Source organism: Pleurodeles waltl, chromosome 3_1 (assembly GCF_031143425.1).
Source record: "Pleurodeles waltl isolate 20211129_DDA chromosome 3_1, aPleWal1.hap1.20221129, whole genome shotgun sequence".
NCBI classification, from domain to species: domain Eukaryota; kingdom Metazoa; phylum Chordata; class Amphibia; order Caudata; family Salamandridae; genus Pleurodeles; species Pleurodeles waltl.
The window spans coordinates 1,437,790,113-1,437,811,579 of record NC_090440.1 but is presented as its reverse complement, the minus strand read 5'-3'; the positions used below and the strand labels follow the sequence as shown (position 1 = coordinate 1,437,811,579).

Here is a 21,467-nt window from a genome sequence, read left to right as displayed (position 1 = left end):
ATGATTATGGCTGTGTCTGAGCCCATGAGGTGAAAGTGGGACATCCTCTTGCCTTACTTGCTATTTGCCTACAGGGATGTACAACAGAAGGGTGTTTGGTTGAGCCCACTTGAACTTTTCTATTGACACTCTGTCAGGGAACCTCTCAGCCTTAGGAGAGAGGGGTGGGAGCAAGTTCCCAGGAAAGCCGCACAGGATCTAGTCAGCTGCATACTGGCTGTCCGCAACCAGATGCAGCACTTCTAGAAGAAGGCTAAAGCTAATCTTGAGGCCAGTCAATAAGTAATGAAATTGGACAAGTTCATATGAGGGGAAGGAGTGGAAGGGGGATGCCACCTACCTGATGGATCTCAAGACCCCTAAGAGCCCCTTAAGTGTCCTCCACATAAACCACCTCAAACTGCACTTTGAGAAGTCTGAACTCAGGATTCCTCTGGTGACTGATGACGGAGTGGAAGAGGCGATACCTCTCCTTTAACAGCAGAGTGACTGACGTCAGTTACTGGGGCATTATTTTGTTCTCTGTTCTCCTTCACACACTTGTTACCAGTATTTTTTTCTCTGTTCTCCCTCACACACCTGTTACCATGGACATTGATACTGGCGACAGTATGCCTGTTAAGAACACAATTTACAGGTTGTCGGACCAGGTGAGAGCTAGCATCTAGGAGAAGGGATCCAAGATGTTGGCATTAGGGGTAATTGAGCCCTCCAGCAATCCCTGGTCCACCCCAGTAGCCCTGGTACCTAAGGCTGACCCACCGGACACCACTCCAAAACTTAGGTTCTGTGTGGAGAAAAGCAAACTCATTTCAGTCATGAAGATGCTTCCCCCTTTCCCCGAGGTGATGAGTTCATAGACAGTCTAGGCGCTGCTAAATTCCTCGGTACTTTTGATCTCACATCAAGGTACTGGCCTATTGCTCTGACTGAGGGGGGCAAAAAAGAGGTCTGCCTTCTCGACCACAGATGGCCACTTCCAGTTCAGGTTGATGCCCTTTGGCTTAAAAAATGCCCATGCCACCTTCCAGATGTTGGTGAACAAGGTCCTTGCTGGGAAGGAGGCATTCTGTGCTGCCTACCTAGATGACATAGCTGTCTTCAGCTCCAGCTGGCGGAAAAGCCTGCACCACCTCCAGGCGGTGCTTCAGGCCCTGCAGCAGGCAGGCCTGATTTTCAAGGACAGTAAATGCCAGATAGGGCAGGGCACTGTAGTGTGTCTGGGCCACATGGTGGGAGGGGGGAAGGTACAGACCCTCCAGGCCAAGATTGAGACTATCCTAGCCTGGCGACCCCACAAAACTCAGAATGAAGTGAGAACCTCCCTGGCCCTCACAGGATATTACAGGAGATTTATAAAGGGATAGGGCATCATTGTTGGCCCCTTAACTGAGCTCTTAACTGAGCTGATTCTGAAGAAGTAGTCCAAAAAGGTGGTCTGGACAGAGGCCTTTCAGAAAACCCTTGACTACCCCAAGGAAGCCATGTATAAAGAGGATCCTGATTTCTCCAAGGACTTCATTGTGCGGACCAATGCTTCAGAGAATGGCATAGAGGATGTCTTAGCACAGTTAAATGTGGAGGGCCTAGACCAACCTGTAGCTTTCATCATCAGGAGGTTACTTGCCTGGGAACAGAGGTGGAGTGACATTGATAGGGAGGCCTTTGCAGTGGTGTGGGCACTTAAGCTGAGACTACACCTGTTTGGGGCTCACTTCCGAGTTCAGACAGACCGCAGGCCCCTCAGATGGCTCATTCAAAGAAGGAGTGAGAATCCCAAGCTGTTGAGGTGGTCCGTCTCCGTACAGAGAATGGACTATACAGTAGAACACAAGCCTGCTTCAGACCACACCAATGCTGACGGTCTCTCCAGGTTCTCTCTGCCTTAGTGATGATATCTCCCATGAGCTTGGGTAGTTCTCCCCGCTTTCAGCTGTGGGGGACATGTGTTAGACCTTTCAGCTTTTTTTTGCTGAACTTATTTTTGTTGGCCTTATGACACTGGACTCTTTACCACTGCTAACCAGTGCTAAAGTGCTTGTACTCTCACTTTTAAACATAGTGAAATTTGCTTACACCCAATTGCCACATTTTAATAACGTGTACGTCTCTAGTGAAGTATACCCAGGGCCTGTAAATTGAATGCTACTAGTGGGACTGCAGAACAGACTGTGCCACCCACTTAAGTAGTCCTTTAAACATGTCTCAGGCCTGCCATTGCAGTTTGTGTCTGAACTTTTAAACTGCCATTTGTACCTGGCCAAATAAAACTTTTTCCAGGCCTAAACCTTCATTTTTAATACATATGTCACCCTTAGTGGAAGGCCCTACTCAGCCTAAGGGCAACTGCAGGTTATTAAAATGTTGGACATGTACTTTTAAGTTTTACATTTCCTAGAAGTGAAAAACTCAAATCACTTTTTCACTGCTGCAAGGCCTGTATCTCCCTTTGGATCACATTGGGTTACCTTATTATACATAATAAGTGATAACTTTAAATTGGGATGAGGTAGGAAGATCATGTTTGGTGCACTATGAATTCTAATTTTTAGCCCTTTTTAATGGTTAAGCTTGATTTGAAGTCACATTTCTGAAGATGTCACGTTTAGCAAGTTGGCATTTTCTTGTCCTTAACCATTTGGTGCCTGCAGCCTGTATCCTAGGGTTGCATGACTTGGTGTAGCTAGCAGTTGGTCTTTGTATTTTGCCCCCGGACAGTGAGACAAAGGGGGTATAAGTGTGGCAGGATGGATCACTTCTAATAGGGTGGGGGGATGAGCTGTCACATACCTCACTTGCACATCACAAAGTCTCTGCCTCACCACACTCGCAAAGGGTTTGACACTGGTCTTTTCTGACCCCCAACAAGCTAGGGCCAGGGCAGGAAGACAGAAAATTCCAAACACCTCTAGGGGTAGATACCTCTAGAAACGTCTCCTACTTCAAAGTTGGCACCAAGTATAAATATTGAACCCTCAGACCCACCCTTGAGTACACTCCTGGACCAGTGAATACTACACAAGAAGGACTGCTGTGCTGCTCTACTGCCTGAAGGATTGCTATTCTGCTCCCCGTTACTCTGCTGCCCTGCTTGCTGAGAAAGAAGACTGGACCTGCACCCTTCTTCTCAGGCTGAATTGACTCCAAGGGTCAGCTGACTGATCTCCTATTCTGAGCTACAGGGACATGACAAGCTCCATAGACCTCCCTACATCTGCCCAGCTGACCTGCCGCTAGACCTGCCTGAGCCCTGCTCTTCTCTTCCAGAGTGTGTTCCTGACCCCCAAGAGGTGCCTCTCAGGTCTGGAAACTTTGTGTGACCTTAGTTGATCTCCCCCTTTAACGAATGGAGGAATACTGACGGTTGGGCTCTTTGAGACTGCAAACGGGCCTGTTCATGCCTGGTTCTTGCCGCCTATGCTGCTGGCTTTGGTGGACGCGATTCTTTGCACCACACTGTTATCAGTGACTCCTGGTAATGCGAGACCTACACTTTGCGCTACAGCATTGACATCCTGCACTGACCACCAAATCGAATCTCCAACAATGGCTGTCCGCCATGCCCCACAAGATCTTAACTGTGCAGCGATGACCGTCCACGCCCCCTGGTTTGCTCTTCCTGTTACAGCAAGTACCATCCACAACTCCTTCCCTGCTCCTTGAGGTATGTGAAACCACGAACTACACTTTTCACTCCAGACTCTAGAACTCTAGAAGGTAACTTTTCAGGTGGACTAACCGGGTCCCTGTATCCGCCCTATGCACCATTATGGTAAGCCTAAACTTGTGACTTTCACCCGTTCTCTCATGATCAGACAGCTGCAAATGGTGCTTTGTGCTTTTAGGCATTTTACTTACCTGAAATACTTAATATTGCATATCTCCGATTCCACTGGATTTTTTTTGCTGTGGTTTCAAATAATTTATTACATTTTACTCTATTTTTCTAAATTAATGTGGGATTTTTCTTGTGTAGTGATTGCACTTTAATACCCTTTTAAATGCTGCATAAACATTTTACACATGGCCTCTATGTTAAGCCTGGCTGCTTTGTGCCAAGCCATCAGTGGTTTAAGCACAGGTTAATTTGGGGTTTCCTTGTCTTTCACCCTGACAAGATTTGGGGTTTCTGCTTGAGTAAGGTTTCACCCCTTCAACCAGTAGCCGAGTTTCCGACATGCATGTGCTGCTGTACTGTACAATTGGCATACTCACCCAATAAAACTGTTTAAAAAATAAAGCAAAAAAATAAACTGAAACAAGTAGCATTAGTAAGGACAAACCTGTATCTGCGAGGATGTGGACAGGTGGGTTTTCTCCACACAATATGGTAATGCCCTCAATTGAGGGTAAACAGAGGTGAGGTTAATAAGTGCCGGAATAGGGTGCTGGGGACTTGTGTACCTCCAACAGCCAAATTTCACCACTGGGAATATGGCAGGATGTCACGCTAATTAAGCACAACAAAATGTTTTCCAGTCTAGGTCTCATGATTCCAGTGCAGAATAAAACCAGATGATAGCCTGGCTTCCAACTCTGACACATTGCCACTCTAACATGAACTGGCGTGGGCGTCCAGAAAAATAAGTGTATGAAGGCAGAAGGTGTCTAAAGAAATCTGAAAATATTTGGGGTCCTTAGAGAGGATATGGCGATAGGTGGGACCCATTCACCATTGTTCACATACCCCCCACCCCCAGACTTTTTAGACATGGCAATTCAAACACTGTGATATTCGGATGGTATGTACATTAGAGAAATATGTCAGTATTTAAGAGTAATGCTGGTCAAATCATGATGACAATGTCTATTTCTTGTTTTAAATATCTATAAATTGGTTTACCATTAACAAAATGCAGCCGTCTTGGTGGTGTCCGTCCTTCCTGCTTCTGAGTCAGGTGTATTTTTAGATCAAGCCACCGCCTAGATTTACAGTAAGCGTTTAACCATACACATAAAAACACATTCTTGAACTGACAGGTCTGCAGGCATTAAAGCCTGTGTTACATTCTTTTGCTTATAAAAGCTAACCTGATACTTATCTTTGCCGAGAAGATTGATGGATGTCTTAAATTCAACATCTTGTTTCAAAGAAAATTGCCTTGGCTTACGGACAAGGAAGAATTTTTCTGAAAAAGGTTTGTTTTTTATTACCACACTGGGAAGATCACAGTCCCCATTTGCAAAACCTTTCACGTCACTAAATGTACGTTTACAACAGAAAATACCAACATTTACGCCTGTTGGGGACAGCACAAGGAAACTCAGCGGGTGTGAATAGTTTTATTACTGTATAATTGTATGTCATGACTGTGTACAATAGTACAAGGGTTGGGGGAGTGGGCTGCATGGTTGCTTCGAAAGTCTGGAACTCCACAATCCCCTGAGTTTGTTGGCATTCACAAATTCAGATCCAACCCTTTCTCTTTCTGGAAATGGTTAGTGAATAACCAAAGCAAAACTGTTGACCCTGTGGACAAAAATATGTGCATTTGCAGATTGGGATGCCTTTCCCCAGTGCAGAGACATTCACTTTGTACAACACCGCATTCGAGAAATATATCCACATGACATTATTGTCAGGACAACTGGAAACTGGTGTCTAGCACAGATTTACAGGAGTACTACCGAGAAAGTTTTTTTACATCTCAAAAGTCATCACTTTACACCTGTATCTAGGCTTACATTACGGTGTAACTGCTTGGCTTTTCGTTGGGTATTGGGTCCATCGAAAGTCATAAAGATATTGAATACTGAACACTGTATTGTAAAAATAATATTATAACTGCTGGTGTGGCCCACCAAGCATCTCCACATCTTGTGGGATTAGGTTATAGGAACAATGAGCTTCAGCAATAACTTAAACTCCTGGACTGATTTCCCCCCACAACACCCTGTAAATACCAGATGTGTAGCTGTGAGACAGTAGCCTCTTTCTAGCATGGTTACCCCCATTTTTGGCCTGTTTGTCAGTGTGTTTTAACTGTGTCACTGGGACCCTGCTAGCCAGGACCCCAGTGCTCATGGGCTGTGGCCTATATGTCAGCCTGTTTCACTGTTTTCGTTGGTATGCTTGACTGTGTCACTGGAGTACTGCTAATCAGAACTCCAGTGCTTATGCCCTCTCTGGTTCCACATTTTTGCTTACATGGTACCTACGTACCCAGGGCATTGGGGCTCCAGGTGATCTTTATGGGCTGCAGCATTTCTTTTACCACCCATAAAGAGCTCATACAAACACTTCTTCAGGGCTGCAGTTGCAGCCTGAGTGAAATAGTGTAAGCACTATTTCAATGCCATTTTCACTGCGCCAGGCCACTCATAAGTCACCTATATGTCTAACCTTCAGACTTTGAAGGCTAGGTGCATAGTACCTGTGTGTGAGAGCACCCCTGCACTAGCAGAGGTGCCCCCACACCATCCAGGCCCATTTTCCCAGACTTTGTGTATGCGGGGATGCCATTATAAGTGTGCTCTATATATAGGTCATAATCTATAAATTGCTTCACAGTGGTAACTCCGAATATGGCCATGTCTAACAACTGGAATTGTACCCCAATACTGATTCCAGTATTAGTTGCACAATCCTGTGCACTCTGGGGGCTCCACCATGGCCCTCAGTACTGCCATCCCAGTCTTCTGAGGTTTTCACTGCAGCCCCAGCTGCTGCCACCTCACAGACAGGCTTCTGTCCTCCTGCGGGTTGAGCACCTCAATCCCAGGAAGGCAGAACAATGCATTTCCTTTAGGAGATGGATGGTACATCCTCTCCCTTTTGAAATAGGTGTTACAGGCATGGGAGGGGTATCCTCCAGAGCCCCTGGAAATGCTTTGAAGGGCACAGATGGTGCCCTCCTTGCATAATCCAGTCTACATCAGTTCAGGGACCCCAGTCCCTGCTCTGGCGTGAAACTGGATGCGCGAAAAGTGGCCAGTGCCAGCAGGTGATGTCAGAGACCTATCCAGATAGGTGCTTACCTGGTTAGGTGACCAGTCCCCCTCTCAGGGCTTTTTAGGGTCTCTCGTCTGGGTGTTTCTTCAGATTCAGATTGCAAGACTCCAGCAGAAATCCTCTGCATCGTTTACTTCATGTTCTACAGACAGATCAATCGCTGATTGCTCCAGGAACTCTACAAAACTGCAACAGATAAGCAAAGAAAACTTCTACAACATTTTATCCTCAGCTGCTGCCAGCAACTGCAACAGTTTCCAGGTCATGCATCCTCCAAGGGCTGCCTGCCTTCAGCCTGCACAAGAAGAACAGAAGGAATTTCCCGTGGAGTGACAGAGTCACTACCTTGCTTCATCAGGCACCTCTCTACAGTGACGACCAGTGGCTTGGACCCCCTCTCCAGACGAGAGGTGTGGATCCAGCAACATGGGTAGTTGACTAAAGTGACTCCGGCAGTCCCACTGTCCAGCTGTCCAACTTTGGAGGAGGTAAGAGCTTGCCTCCCCACGCAAGACAGTACCCCCATGCACTGCGTGACTTGCTGTTGCCAAGGCTTGTGTGTGATCTTCCAAGAAGTTCTTCATGCACAGCACAGCTTAGGCCCCCAGCACTCCATCCTACTATGCACAGCTTCCTGAGTGGTTCTCCGGCAGTGTGGGAATCCTTTGTGTTGTGCTGCTGCATTTACACCTTCTTTGTCCCCATGCTGTAGGACTCCTGTGTGCGCTGACTGGTCGTCTGTGGGCTCTCTGAGTTTCTGACAGCCCCCTCTGTCTCTCCTCCTGGGTAGAGGCCACCAGGTTCCTCCTGGTCCTGGGCAGCGACATTTTCCGCTAATCCCGAGCTTTGCAAGCGCCAAGGCTTGTTGGTAGAATCCAGTGACGCAAACCAGACTGCATTCATCCATCCAGCATGGGACATCTTTTGCACCAACCAGGAACCCACATCTGTCTTCTTTGGTGCAATACTGACTTCGTCTTCTTACCTGTGGTTCCTCCTTTGCACCTTCATCCGTGTTAGCAGGGACTCCTGTTCTCCCTGGACTCTTCAGTGCTTCTTGGACTTGGTCCCCTTCTTCCACAGGTCTTCAAGTCCAGGAATCCATCGTTGGTGCCTTGCAGTCTCTTCTGGTTCTTGCATTATCTTTTATCACAACTTCTAGTGTGGCCTAGGAAACTTGCTGTGTTTACTCCTGCTTTTGTGGGCTCTGGGGTGGGGTACATAACTTACCCTTGGCGTTTTCTTACACTCCTAGTGCCCCTACACACACTATACGTGCCTAGGTGGGAAACCAACTTTCGCATTCCACTATTTCAGTATATGGTTTGTGCTCCCCCTATGCCCATTGCAACCTATTGTGTTTTTCACAATTTGCACTGTTTTCCTACTGTGTACATACCTGTTCCTGGTTACTAGTGTATATATTGTGTACTTACCTCCTAAGGGAATATAGCCTACAAAACATTTTTGGCCCTGTTTGACCCAAATAAAGTACCTTTATTTTTGTAACACTGAATATTGTCTTTCATGTGTGTATGTACTGTGTGGCTACAGTGGTATTGCCAGAGTTTTGCATGTCTCCTAGTTCAGCCTTGGCTGCTCTGCCTACAGCTACTTCTAGACAGCCTGCCTTATAGACACTAACTACATTTCACTAATAAGTGATAACTGGACCTGGCATAAGGTGTAAGTACCTTTGGTACCACCTACAAACCAGGCCAGCCTCCTACAGTAACCTCACACAAAGAGATGGGTGACGCGGTTTTATCGGTGGTCCCGCCTGTCAGGGCTTCTCTCTTGTAGGCTACCGGCTGCCAGGTTGATCCATGTCCCTCAAATTAAACCACGCAGACACGCCATTAATGATCTCTATATTGATGTATATGGATTTCCTGTCACCTGTGCTGCCATCACCTATACCACTTTTGAGCTTGCTTGTAGTTTTTCAGTGCACACCTCTCAAAAGGTCTCCATGAATGTTGCCCCGCTCCTCCCCACCCCAGTGCCACCATTTTAACACATGAAGTAATTGGAGGAACGGCACTTGCCTGTGGCCAACGCCCTCTTCCTGGGCTGTGGTAGCAGGGACCCGCAGTGCCTTCCTCCTCGTGGCCACTGGGTCTGACAGTGGTCTGCTCCAGGATTTCTGAATTATTTGCTCTGCTTGGGTTGCTGCATAGCATCGGCTGTGCTGATGTCCTTGTCTTCTGTTACAGCTGCATCCATCACTTCTTGAACCTGGTCCTCCTTTGCGAAGTCAGTTCAGCCAGATCCACCCCACTCCATCTGTACAACATTTGTTATCTCTCCGATGTTCCTTTTCCTCTCATCTGTTGCTCCCTGCTCCTTCTTCAGCCTTCCATCATTTGTCTTTCTCCTCCCCTCGATGTCAGATAGCATCCTCTTATTGACCCATGCCTTTGCAACTAGCACCTGCCTCATCTTCTGCACTGGGTCAACATAGAAGCCATCTTGGAGTCCTCAGTCTGGTCTCGACTTCATTACAGTATATTTCGACCACTGGTGTCCAGATATGCTCTGATTCCCCAGTTTAGAGGAGAATAGTTAATCCTGATTGGCTGGCTACAACATGAACAATATGTTGTGGCAGCTATTACAGGTCTCAGGCACATGGTTCCTGCATCCTGAAAATGAATTCAAAACGTATATCAGACGGCAGCGTGAGCACACTCTGACCCTCAGGGGCACGTGAGGTATTCCAAAAGAAACCGTTCGTCCCTTGATTGGCAGGCCACAACTTGGACAGCATTTTGTGGCAGCCATTACAGAACTCAGGAACACGTTCTTCATTGAAATGCATTATAGTAAAAGTCAAGTTTTGAGGGTCACAAAAAAGAGCACACATACAGAGTGATAGATTGTATACACAACATATATCACTTTTTGGTGGTGTTCAACACGTTTTAGAAATTCTAGTAATTTCTCAGGTGATTTTACCCTGTAACAATGCATAGTATTTGTGAACCAAGTTTGAGAGAAAACTGTTTTCTCTCATGATTTTCTCATAGACTTTGTGGAAGGTGGTCCAGAAGCTAAAATTAGAGCACACTCTGTATACGTTCACACTGTTTTTCAGCCATGTGAGAATAAAGTCTGCTATTTTGAGTAAAACATGTACTTCGACCAGCAGCAGGAGCCACAGTTGATTCCCCAGTGTTCTACTGATGCTTTACTCAATGTTCTGATGAACAACTAGAGTTATAACATTCTGTATTTATGACAAAAGTGTGTCACACTTAAGCAGCTAAAATTATTGATATTTATATTGCCCTCAATTTAAAATAAACACTTGCTTAGGTAAAAGTCACTTACAGGAGGGCTAGACTATCAGGCAGTTGATACAATGATGGGATTAGTCCTAGAAATTAGTCTATGCTCAGTCCCCAAGCCTTTTTAACCACCCCCAATATGTTTTTATCACTGCCTTTCAGCTGTTTGATGGTCAGAAGACCCATACATTTTACCTCCCATCTTAGCGTGTGCCACACTTCTCCCACACTTCTTCGTACATTTCTTCTTATGCCATCCCTTACACTGGTCCTCATTTGACCTTTTCATTAACCACTTAATTTTCTCATAGCCAAACTTAAACTGAGCCTTAGTCCTCCCCTACATTAATTTAACCTAATACCCACTCTCTCCCTAAACCAGGAATAATATTTTTTGTACTGATAATGTATTTGGGGGAAGATATTGTTTAGTTTGGGTGTTGGTGGGGAAACAACAGGAGCATTAGAAATATTATTTTGCATCTGTAGTTATTCAGGAATCATGCAGGTAGGAACGCTCAATTAGTTGTGTTGCATGTAAAGCCAAATAAATTGTGCTTTGTAAATTAATATGGCAAATTTTTCTGTGCTAGTGTAACTTTGCACTTTTCATTTTATAAACAGAAGGTAATGGTGTCTAGTAAAAGTGTCACTGCGGGAGTTTATTTTTCTTAAACCTTTTTCCATCTCTATTAGCAAAAAATGTTTCTTTAATTATGCTGCTGGATCAATTAATGTTAGATGCTAGTGCAAATAGTAACTTTGTCTAAAAGGTATGATGAATCATATAACTGCATTGGTCCTTAATGAAACAGCAGGAGCCTGTTTAACTGACTCTACAAACATATGCCTGCAGTGTGCACTAAAGTTAATGTCTTACTCTTTTTCTTCTCTTGTGAGACCAGCAAACTGCTTCTTCTCGAGGCAAGGAGGAAGAAGAGGAAGACCCTGGACAAAAGGACCAGTGGGAGATATCTGCTTGGCTGCACTTGAAGAAGATCCAGGCAACTGAGTTGGCCTTTCACCAGCTGGAGGATTTGAAGGAAGAGAAGAAGGCAACAGCTTCAAAAACCTCCTAAATGGCTCATGTACAAAGGCAGCTGAGCCACACAGTGAAGGGCCTCCTCCATAAGGTCCTCGAGGGCCTGGAGACCCCAGAACAGGGACAGGAGAACTTCAAGAAAAGACTAGAAAATTTAGAGGGACTATTTTATTATGAAGGTTGTTCGAAATGGCCGTTCCTGCAGGGTTATTCCTAGACATTTTGCCTTAACCTCCTGTTTTATTGCTGTACCTTTTTGTTGGCCTTAGGACTCTGAGCACTTTACCACTGCAGATCAGTGCTAAAGTGCATGTGCTTCTCCCTTAAAAATATGGCAACATTGACGTATCCACAACTGGCATCTTTAATTTACCTGTAAGTCTGTTAGGGAGTTGTATACTCTAAACCCAGGGCCTGCAAATTAAATGCTACTGGTGGCCTTGCAACACTAATTGTGCCACCCACTCAAGTACCTCTGTAAATATGTTTCAGCCTGTGTGCGCAGTCTAACTGCCACACTGACTTAGCTTTTAAAATCTCTGCCGTGCCTTAAGCTCCCCTTTTCATACATTTAAGTCACCCCCTAAGGCTGGCCCTAGGTAGCCCATAGGGCAGGGTGCCATGTAAGCAAAAGGCAGTACATATACTTATAAGTTCTCATGTCCTGGTCATTTTTCATGCCCCTCTCATAGGCCAGCATTGGGAATTCCTTATATTAACTTGAAGCTGTAATTACTGATCTGAGAGGAGTAGCTGCATCATGTTTAGTACCATTGGAATTGTAATAATAAATCCTCTCACCTTTTGAGGTTGGAGTTACTATTTTAGAAATTCCACTTTTAGAAAGTAGTCATTTATCTGCACACAGTGCCCTGTGTGCCCACAGCCTATCTCCAATACATGACTATGTTGGGTTAGGTGACAGCCACATTTGTGCATTCCCTTCACACACCCACAACACAGGATACTCCACTGCATCTGCATACTGATGGGTCTTCCTGGGGAAGAGGTTGGGAAGAGCTTACACCTCTAGGGGGTAGTGCCTGGAGTGCACACAAAGGGGCTGATTACCTCCCACTGGTAGTCTGGAGCTGAGGCTGGCCTGAAAGGGGGATCTGTGCACTTCACAAGAACTCTTTTGTAGTCACCTCACACAACAAAGGCACTTCTTGATATAAATATTGGGCCTATGACTCACTCAAGTCAGTATACGTCTGGACTGAAGACAAGCTGCTGGAGTAAGGACTGTTGTGTGCCAGGATTACCACTCTGCAAAGACTGACTGCTCTCAGGAACTGCTGCCGTGCTTCGTTGTGCCGCCTGTGCCGTGTTTGTGGCTGTCTGGAGGGAATGCACAAAGTGTAGCTGTCACCCAACCCAGTAGTGAAAAACGACTTTGGAAGTTTTTCACTACCAGGACATGTCAAACATAAAAGTACATGTCCTACATTTTACTTACACAGCACCCTGCCGTATGGGCTACCTAGGACTCACCTTAAAGGTGACTTATATGTAATAAAAGGGGAGTTTCAGGCTTGGCAAGTAGTTTTAAATGCCAAGTCGAAGTGGCAGTAAACTGCACACACAGATACTGCAATGGCAGGCCTGAGGCATGGTTAAGGGGCTACTTATGTGGGTGGCACAGTCAGCGCTGCAGGCCCACTAGTAGCATTTAATTTACAGGCTCTGAGCACATGTAGTGCACTTTACTAGGGACTTTTGGGTATGAGACAATATTACCATACTTACGGAGAGAGCACAAGCACTTTAGAACTGGTTAGCAGTGGTAAAGTGCATGTAGTCCGCTAAACACAGTACCTTAAATTCTGGTGCACGGTCTGAGTGACATTGCTTTGCGAGCCTTCGCATCGTCGGGCGTCGGTTCTGAGAAGCTGTTTGGTGATGCTTTGAGGGGCTTGCCGTCACTGTGCGTCGATCCCAGGGAGCTGTGCGGTGAGGCTTTGCAGGTCTTGGCATCACTGTGTGTTGGTACTGATGGACTGGCAGCTGCGTGGTGAGGCTTTGCGTGGCTTTGCACCAACCGGCATTGATTGCGGTGAGGCTGGCAGCTGTGCAGCAAGGCTTTCCAGGGCTTCATGTTGCTTCGTGCCATTTCTGATGATAACTTGTTCTGCTTCGGACATAGATTTACTTTCTCCCTAAGGTAGTTTTCCAGTTTCCTGCTGGGCACTACATCACCCTATTCTCGACCGAGCAGGCGTAGAGATTGCATCACTTGGATTCACATTGGGCTTTTACATTGAGAGAATTAAAGTAAATAGAATGGCTGATCAGCTTTTCCTTGGCTTAGTGGGACTATAAGAAGGGAAAAGTAACTATGTCCTAGCCAAAAAGGTGCCTCTCACAGACATCAGGGCCCGTTCTACCACAGCAAAGTAGTCTGCTACGTCTGCTTTGTTGAGGGAGTTCCAGTTCTGGACATGGGGTGGGCTGACACGGGCCTCTTTTCACACCTTCAGAAAGCACTACTCTGTTAGGTCTGTCAGGACTCTCTGGTTGAGAGCTTCTGGCCGATGGCTTAGGACAACGTGAAGATCTTTGAGCCCACGTCTTGACCATCGTGGTCTGCCAGAGGTAAGGGCAACCCATTCCAGTAGCCATGATGCCACCAACACTTTAAACGGCTAAGCAGAAAGTGCTTCCAGAAGGAGCCCCTAGGAGGAAAAATCCTGAAGGGAAAAAAATCTGATGATGAGGGTAGGCTCCCAGATGGCAAGGGCAGAGACCAAAAGCCCCAGCAGACTGGAATTAGACACAGGTGCACCCCTGGAGGTACTAGTCGCAAGAGGGAAATCCAACAGGAGTGGAAGTGCCAACAGAAGGCAGGAAAACAACAGCAGCCAGGCAGGAAATGTCAGTAGGAAAGAGGATCAATGGAAGCATGGAAACATACTACAGGAGTGCAGAAGTGCTGCAACGAAAAGAGAAAGAGAATCCCTCTCCATACATACTCTCAGGACAGAAAATTACATCAGAAAATGAGGCTAGCATATTGGATTGGGGGGGCTATTCAATAATGAATGAATATGCTGCTATGACGGATTGGGGGCTAAAAAACTCCTTCCAAGGACTTCTGGGAAGGAGAACTATGGTGCCTGCCAACATGGCTCCCAGGAAAAGGAATGCCAAAGACTGCACGGGCAGGCCAGCCCCCATGAAGATGTATCCCTGAATGCCTGCGGCGGCCCGCCAGCACTGCCAATACGCCACAGGTAAAGAAGCAGCACGCCCCACTGCATAGAGTTCGACGGGAGCTAAGCTGTTGGGAGGGGCATACTGCCTTGACCCCTAAGTCCACAGGAAAGGTACTTTTGCCAGGTCTCGCCTGCAAAACATTTTGACACAATTTTCTTTACAGGCTCACCACCTTGTGGCGGTGTTTGCATATTGACTCAAAAGGTGTCTCCCCATGCTGAGTCGTAGTCTCGTAGACTTATGTAACAAGGTCCTAATTTAGTTCAGTGTGCACACATAGCCATCATATATCAATCAATCAGATTCGGCCTGATCTCTACATTTAAGGGGAGGGAAAAAGGGGCTTGTATTGCTGTCAACACTTAAGGTTATGCATTATATGGCTCTGTGACATCTAATCTGAAGAAGGTATCAAAGTGGTAGCTAGAGACAGGTGATTGCATCCCTTGGTGAAAAGGAGCTAACACAGGTTTTCTGCATGCCGGGGTACACTCAGAATGTGAGAAATCTGCGAAGAGAGAAAGAAGTAGCCATTTTTTTCTTTTTTATGAAAGAGGTGCTAGGTTTACTGTTTGCATGGGATCCCCTTGTGGTTCTCCTGGGTGTCCTGTTAAAAGGACCACTGACAGTGGCAGATCGCTCAACTCTTTATGGTACCATACCTAACCATTTAAATAACCTGAGATCTGAAGGAGTGTTTGAGTTCAGGCAGCCATGATGTGGAATGCCCTGCTATTAGAAACCTCCCACATATCTTCATGAAGAAACTTTCAGACAGGCCTGAGAGCTTAGGTATACAGTACACACCAGCGTCCCATCAGCAGCACCTATGGACCACTTGTGATGTAGGGCCAGATGTAGCAAAGGGTTTTTCCCACTCTGTGTCAATGGGAAAATGTGTTCGTACATATGGTCCGTAGTGCGGTACAGAAATGCTGACATCAGTCAATCAAGAAAGGTTCTACCCAAACGATGCTACCACCGCTCCTATTCCACACTAATGCTTTGTAAAATGAACGTTAGCAAAACCACAAATACTTAGTGGTTGTATTACATTTCTCTTTTTGAAATTAAGGTTTCAAAACTTTGGTTTCGCAAAAACATTTGTAGGCTATTACCAAGCTGGTTAGAAGCAATGTGGCTGTATTACTTAGATTGATCCAAGAGTGCCTATAGCCCTATCAGATAATTCAAAGTACAGTTGAGCTTCCTCCCGTAACACCAACAAAACAAAGCGTGACCTCGTTTCACAGATCACATTACATGCATATTCCACTGTTCCAGTAAACCAAATAGTCAAAATTGTTGCAGGAACTGGTTTGCTGCCCTAGATCTATCACTAACATTACTGATTGGAATGTGAAAAACCGGAAAAGCAGCATTTGGAGCGCTATAAAGCCCAATGTTTTCTAGGGCTCCGGGAAAGGCTTGTTTGTCTTCTACGGTAAGTGATCACTCTCTCTCTTGTGCAGAGTTACACGACTTTTAAGACTTTCCCCAATGTTTGTTGGCTAAGAGAAATCTAAAAACATAATATTTTTGTATTTATTTCTCCAAGTCTACTTTCCATTTTTCATAAACCGTTAAAATGCAAGAAAGGTCATGTAACTGAATAGAATATCTCTGTATCTCATCCCCAGAGGTGTGCAGAACCAGGCCCGGCAGCAGGTGAGTTGACTTCATTGTTGTAAACAGCACAGTTTGCGGATATTAGCACCACGGGAGTGATGCTGAATCTGTAGAGTGTGGTGGAGTTTATTCTTGTGGAATTTTGTGCGTTTTTTCGATGAAATTCTCACGTTTAAAACGTTCTGTCTTATCTATTGAATCTGTTACTAATTTAGACCGTGAAACCCTCAACAATCCCACCGCCCCCCTCCATCCCCCCGTTCACATGAGTTGTCTTTCTTGCTCTTTTTTTGAGTGAGGTTACGGTACATGTATGCTCAGTATGTACATTCTTGTCATTATTGATTCTACATACTTCACTTCTGAGTTTGTACCTTCTCTTTGCTACAGATACAGATTGCTTCATTTCTTTTGAGATTATATTAATGAACATAGATATGCAAAGCAGAAGTCGCATCCTATGTTCATGCGTGTACCAAGGGCAATATAGTTGACAAGGGCTGTGTTCCACGAATGTTACACAGGGGTATGCAGGGATTGCATCTTCGAGATGGGCTATCTATGCTTTCACATGAGTGATGTCCTGAGGCCTTGGCACACATGGGAGTGGGACTATGCATACATTTGTACATCACCCCCTCCAGAGGAGGCAGCACAGAACTGATGGGTCAGGGTTCTGTGGTATACTCACTGCAGGGAGGGGTATTATTATTGGGTCACGGGAGGCTGCAGCTGTGGCACACTACATGCTATACTCATGTTCCAGATTAATTTTGGAAAATGTTCAAGTTATTTCATGGTTTTGCTCTAGATCTGCTTTTTCTCCTAACCCGCATGATTTTGATTAAATTACATAAAAGGCTGTGTAAGTGCTTTTAATTATAGGATCTTTATTGCATGGGTTTATCACAGTTTCTCCGAGTGCAGGGACAGCTGACAAAGACAGCCTATGAATTGGGGTAGGCACATGTTCTTGTTTTATTCTGAGAAATTAACTGAAATAACCACTGTTTTTTTCCTTTCATAGTATTATTAATTGCACATGTCTGCCAAAACATTCTATTAAAAAGCGTTAAAATCCCACCAAATCTGAGATTTTTACAGTAAAGAAGTGTTCATATTTCATTAACATTTATGGAAAAAATAAAGTAGTTAACCACTTTAACTGCATTTGCAGCAAATAATAAATAGAAGCAGATCCCGTGGGCATCCTAGTATTCCTGAGCTGCATCACTGTACATTGATCTCTCAATTATTCAATATTTCTGGACAGTGTAGGTTCAAAAGCAGGGCCGGTTTTAGCGCTGGAGGCGCCTGGCTCGCCAGTCTTTTTTGGCACCCCCACCTCTTAACTCATGTGACCTCCTACTCACTATTCTCCAGCAAAAGTGCCCGTCATCTCTCCTTAGCCTCTCTTTCAAATACATTTCTTTTGTTTTAATGAGCTGGTAAAGGCTGGCTTTACTAATCCGCTCACCCATTCACATAAAATACAAATCTGTTCTTTGCAGCAGGTATATTAACCCTCTGCGCTACTTTATGGCGAGACAAAACCACCACTAGACAGAACTCCCTCTCCCTCTCAGGAACCACCAATGGCAAGAGTTATCATGACATTTGCATTGCTGATTTAAAGCTGGACGCACAAGGAACTCTGCAGCAGGTGATTTTAAATCGTACTAAACACAGCGCCCCCCCCCCCCCCCCCCCCGTCAGTGCCCCGTACCCAGGTCAGCGCCCAGTGTGGCCGCACCAGTCACACAGCCTTAAAGCCGGCCGTGATAAGTTAACTTCCGACCTAACAAGAAGTCACACATTCATTCAGATTACGCTCAGCCACCAGCGTAAGTGTAAATGTAATCCACCAAGAGGTGTAACTTAAATTTGAAAATGACAACGTCATTCGAAAAATATAAATGAACGACGGGGTTTTAGCAAAATTTCCAGATCACTTGACAACACTGCAAACACTACACAATTCATGCAAACGGTCAATTAAAACTGATGTCCCTTAGACTCTAGTCTCTACCTTTATAATGTGTCAGAATAAAGATGACGAACCATAGAACTTAGAGGGTTCTAGCTGTTCTGATGATGGTTAGTGAAAATTCGCATTCTGTCTGGAACTGTTTGACCTAAAGAGACCCAATATAAGGACATACAAAGAAATGCAAATGTATCAAAGTAATTTTTGTCACATTGCAAATATTTAGCTGATTGCTGTGACCTTCATCACTTAAACATATTAGGCTCTATAATTGCAAATGTATTTGAATTAAATCTATGGCACTGGGCACTGATGACACCATTTATTTTTTTACATAACATAGCGTGTGTGTTTGTCAAGTACACATTCAAGGTTATGAAGGATGAGAGGATGAGTGGCCCTACCAGGATTGGAGCCTCGTTTGAGGTCAAGCGCAGATTTCTTAAATGGATGCATTCGTCCAATGAGCCACCACACCCAGCTTTGTTTGAGATGCGAGCACGTTTATACAAAGAATACAAAGTGAACAATAAATAAAAAAGTGCACAGAACATTTCAATCAGGAAATGTGCAGATTGTATGAATACTACTGAATTAGAAGAGCACTGCACATCTACAGGTCGATCGTGAAAGCATGAAATGTAGTATATAAACACAATAAGGGAGCACGACGACAAAGGCAGATGTCCATGAAACTATATAGTGATAGAAAGATATTCACAGCTATACAACTGCCCCTCTGATCATCTAAGGAAGCGTGTGGTAAATACAGTTGTGAAGGGTTGGATTCAATAAGGTTTTCCACCGAGGGGTTCCGAGTGACATTAGAGACAATGAGAGCCAAGGGCCGAAATGCCAAAGTGCATTGTGAAGATATCGATGTTCGATGACATCTATAAAAAGGTTTGTGTGTTAGCAATTCTTTGACTGTAGACTCTGACAATCCCTTTCTGACACCTTGGATAACCTCTTTACATTTACTCTATCTAAAAGATGTCTTCGAGAGATTACACGTGTTATTCATGTACCTGTTGTTTAGTTTCTTTTCAAGAAAAGCTTTAGATTGGTTTGACAATAGGAATTTGTACATTATCTTCGAACTAAGTTTTTTTTAAACCTGGCTGTGTCCCCCTGTGCTTTAGTTTGGGATTTTCAGACAAACGGATATTGATGCACAATGTGGTGGCGGGATTTACAATCCAACACAAATCGTGATTTGTAACCAAAAGTAACACAGAGCTGCACAATGAACTGCCTTGTGTTCCTTTGCATCAAAGAGGATGTTGCATGGACACTTTCGTGCAACAACCCAAGGGTTTTTTGACCCAAATTCGTATTTACAAAAATATGTAGACAAGGATTTGTGCCAAAATCCTTCACCTCCTCGAGGCAGGCTGATCGAAATGAACATTTCTTCTCTTTTATGCCCCTGTGCACTTGTGCTGCACCCCACAGCAGAAATGCAAAGTGGGAAATGCTATAAGGCATAATTTGTGCACTGGAAGGGACCCTATACTATAGGGAACTTATGCTTACACAATGCAGTACCCTTGCACTATGGTCCAAGGGAGACAGTAGAACATCAGTACATTTTAGCTGATTTTGGTGCTGTTCTGCTATATACCACATGTGCAACACAGCACAGCAACTTTACTTTCAGTGCGGCGTTGTGTGACTTTTTAGTAAATCTTGGTTTCTATTTCTACTGTTGACATTTATTTCACTGTCTAGCTTGTCATTTCCATACGTTCTCACATCCAGTAGGGATCATCCTACACTCAGTGACTGTTACATCATGTGACTGGAATATAAAATAAGGCAAGCTGTGTCTGTAGGAAAAGAGCAAGGTTCTCAATTAATGCTCCTTTGCTACTCTAGTCAGAGTTATATTTTGTCATGACTCCTGACAAATCAGCCATATTAAGTTGCTAATGGGGGCAATTTAGATGCTTGCTGCTGTTGGCGAGCAGGCAGCTCTCTAGTATAGATTTATCTTAATGCATCTCGTCCATCACCACAACATTGCCATAAAGTGGTATAGAAAAACAAGAAACAAGGCTCTTCTGAGTTCTTCCACACACTCGGAAACAAGCCCTCCCTCAACTTGCATTACTCTCTATCTTCTGATAACCTAAAATGCTCACACAGGCGGCGGATTTTCTGAATTTTCTATTTTAAAAGTTCCCAAAGATATTTTTTATTAAGTACCCCTTGGCCAGTGACTGGGTGCCACTCAGTCTTTCATATTAGTCAAGAGCAGTAATTGGGTAAAGGTAGTGCATCATTCATGAAGTAAAGGGGAACAATTATCAGTACTTTCACAAAAATGATGCAAACAGTGCAAATTGGTTTGTCAGAATTTATGTTCCAGTGAAAAATAAGATTTGCCTTTGTAGTATTTTGTATCAAGGGGGCGTTCCATGGATGGCACATAGGCATTCCCGTGCAACCACACATGCGGTCTGATGCAAAATCCAACTCTATTAAAGTTGTTAGACAGAGATTTACACCAAAAAACGCATGCCTCCTGGAGGCAGGCATAAAGTTTGAGAAATTTTGTCTTTTCCCAACACTTCTTAAACTTCGGATGTCTTCTGCACTGTACAGCAAACATATCAAGTGAGATGGGTAATAAAGCATAGTTTTTGTACTGGAATGTTCCCCTTCCAAGTCAAACCCTATGCTTGATAGAACACACACACCCCATCACTATGGTGCAAGGATACCTGCATTCGAGCATTGCAGCCTGAAGTACGACAGCGCAGAATGAGAGACAAACAGTGCCATAGCTTTGTAGATATGATGCTGTTTTAGTTTTTCCCATTGATGCAACACAACCCAGTGCAGCAACTTTGGTTGCGGAGCTGCATCGCGCCAAAAATGAGTAAACCTGGCCCATAATTTCCAGATTCCTCAATTTATGTGTCGTTTTGGAGAAGTCAGTCCATGACAATTATTCTGCTCTTTTTCCTATTTAACTGCACATCAGCGTGTAAGGAGGGAGTGGTACTACGTTACGGCCACTGTGGGCATCTGCTTTTTGGCAACACCAGAAGAGGCCACTACAGAGCACCAGACTGAAACAAATAGGCTTAATAATAGGCTAGTGACTACATGTCGGGGCACGTCCATACAGAGGTCATTCTGCCTTGCACTGGAAATCGAGGGAATGGACGTACGTAGCATCTGCTCAGGCATCACTAGATACTATGGCTGACACTTTTCCTCTTTTTTTCAGCTTCACGGGACTCTCTTTGAAGGTGACCACGCCTGAAAGAAGCAGTGTCCTTTAGAGAGCTGCCTGACCTAGGTAAATAATTTGCCATAACTGAGATGCTTTGCTGGCACATG

General features: G+C 44.7%; 1 long non-coding RNA gene across 1 annotated transcript; it reads left to right on the top strand.

The window, feature by feature from the left end:
• The first annotated feature begins 15,810 nt into the window (after positions 1 to 15,810).
• Positions 15,811 to 21,426, top strand: LOC138285268 (uncharacterized). The gene is made up of 3 exons (XR_011201556.1): positions 15,811 to 15,944; positions 16,141 to 16,168; positions 21,355 to 21,426. It is a non-coding gene; the product is annotated as an uncharacterized lncRNA (long non-coding RNA).
• The last annotated feature ends 41 nt before the right edge of the window (positions 21,427 to 21,467 follow it).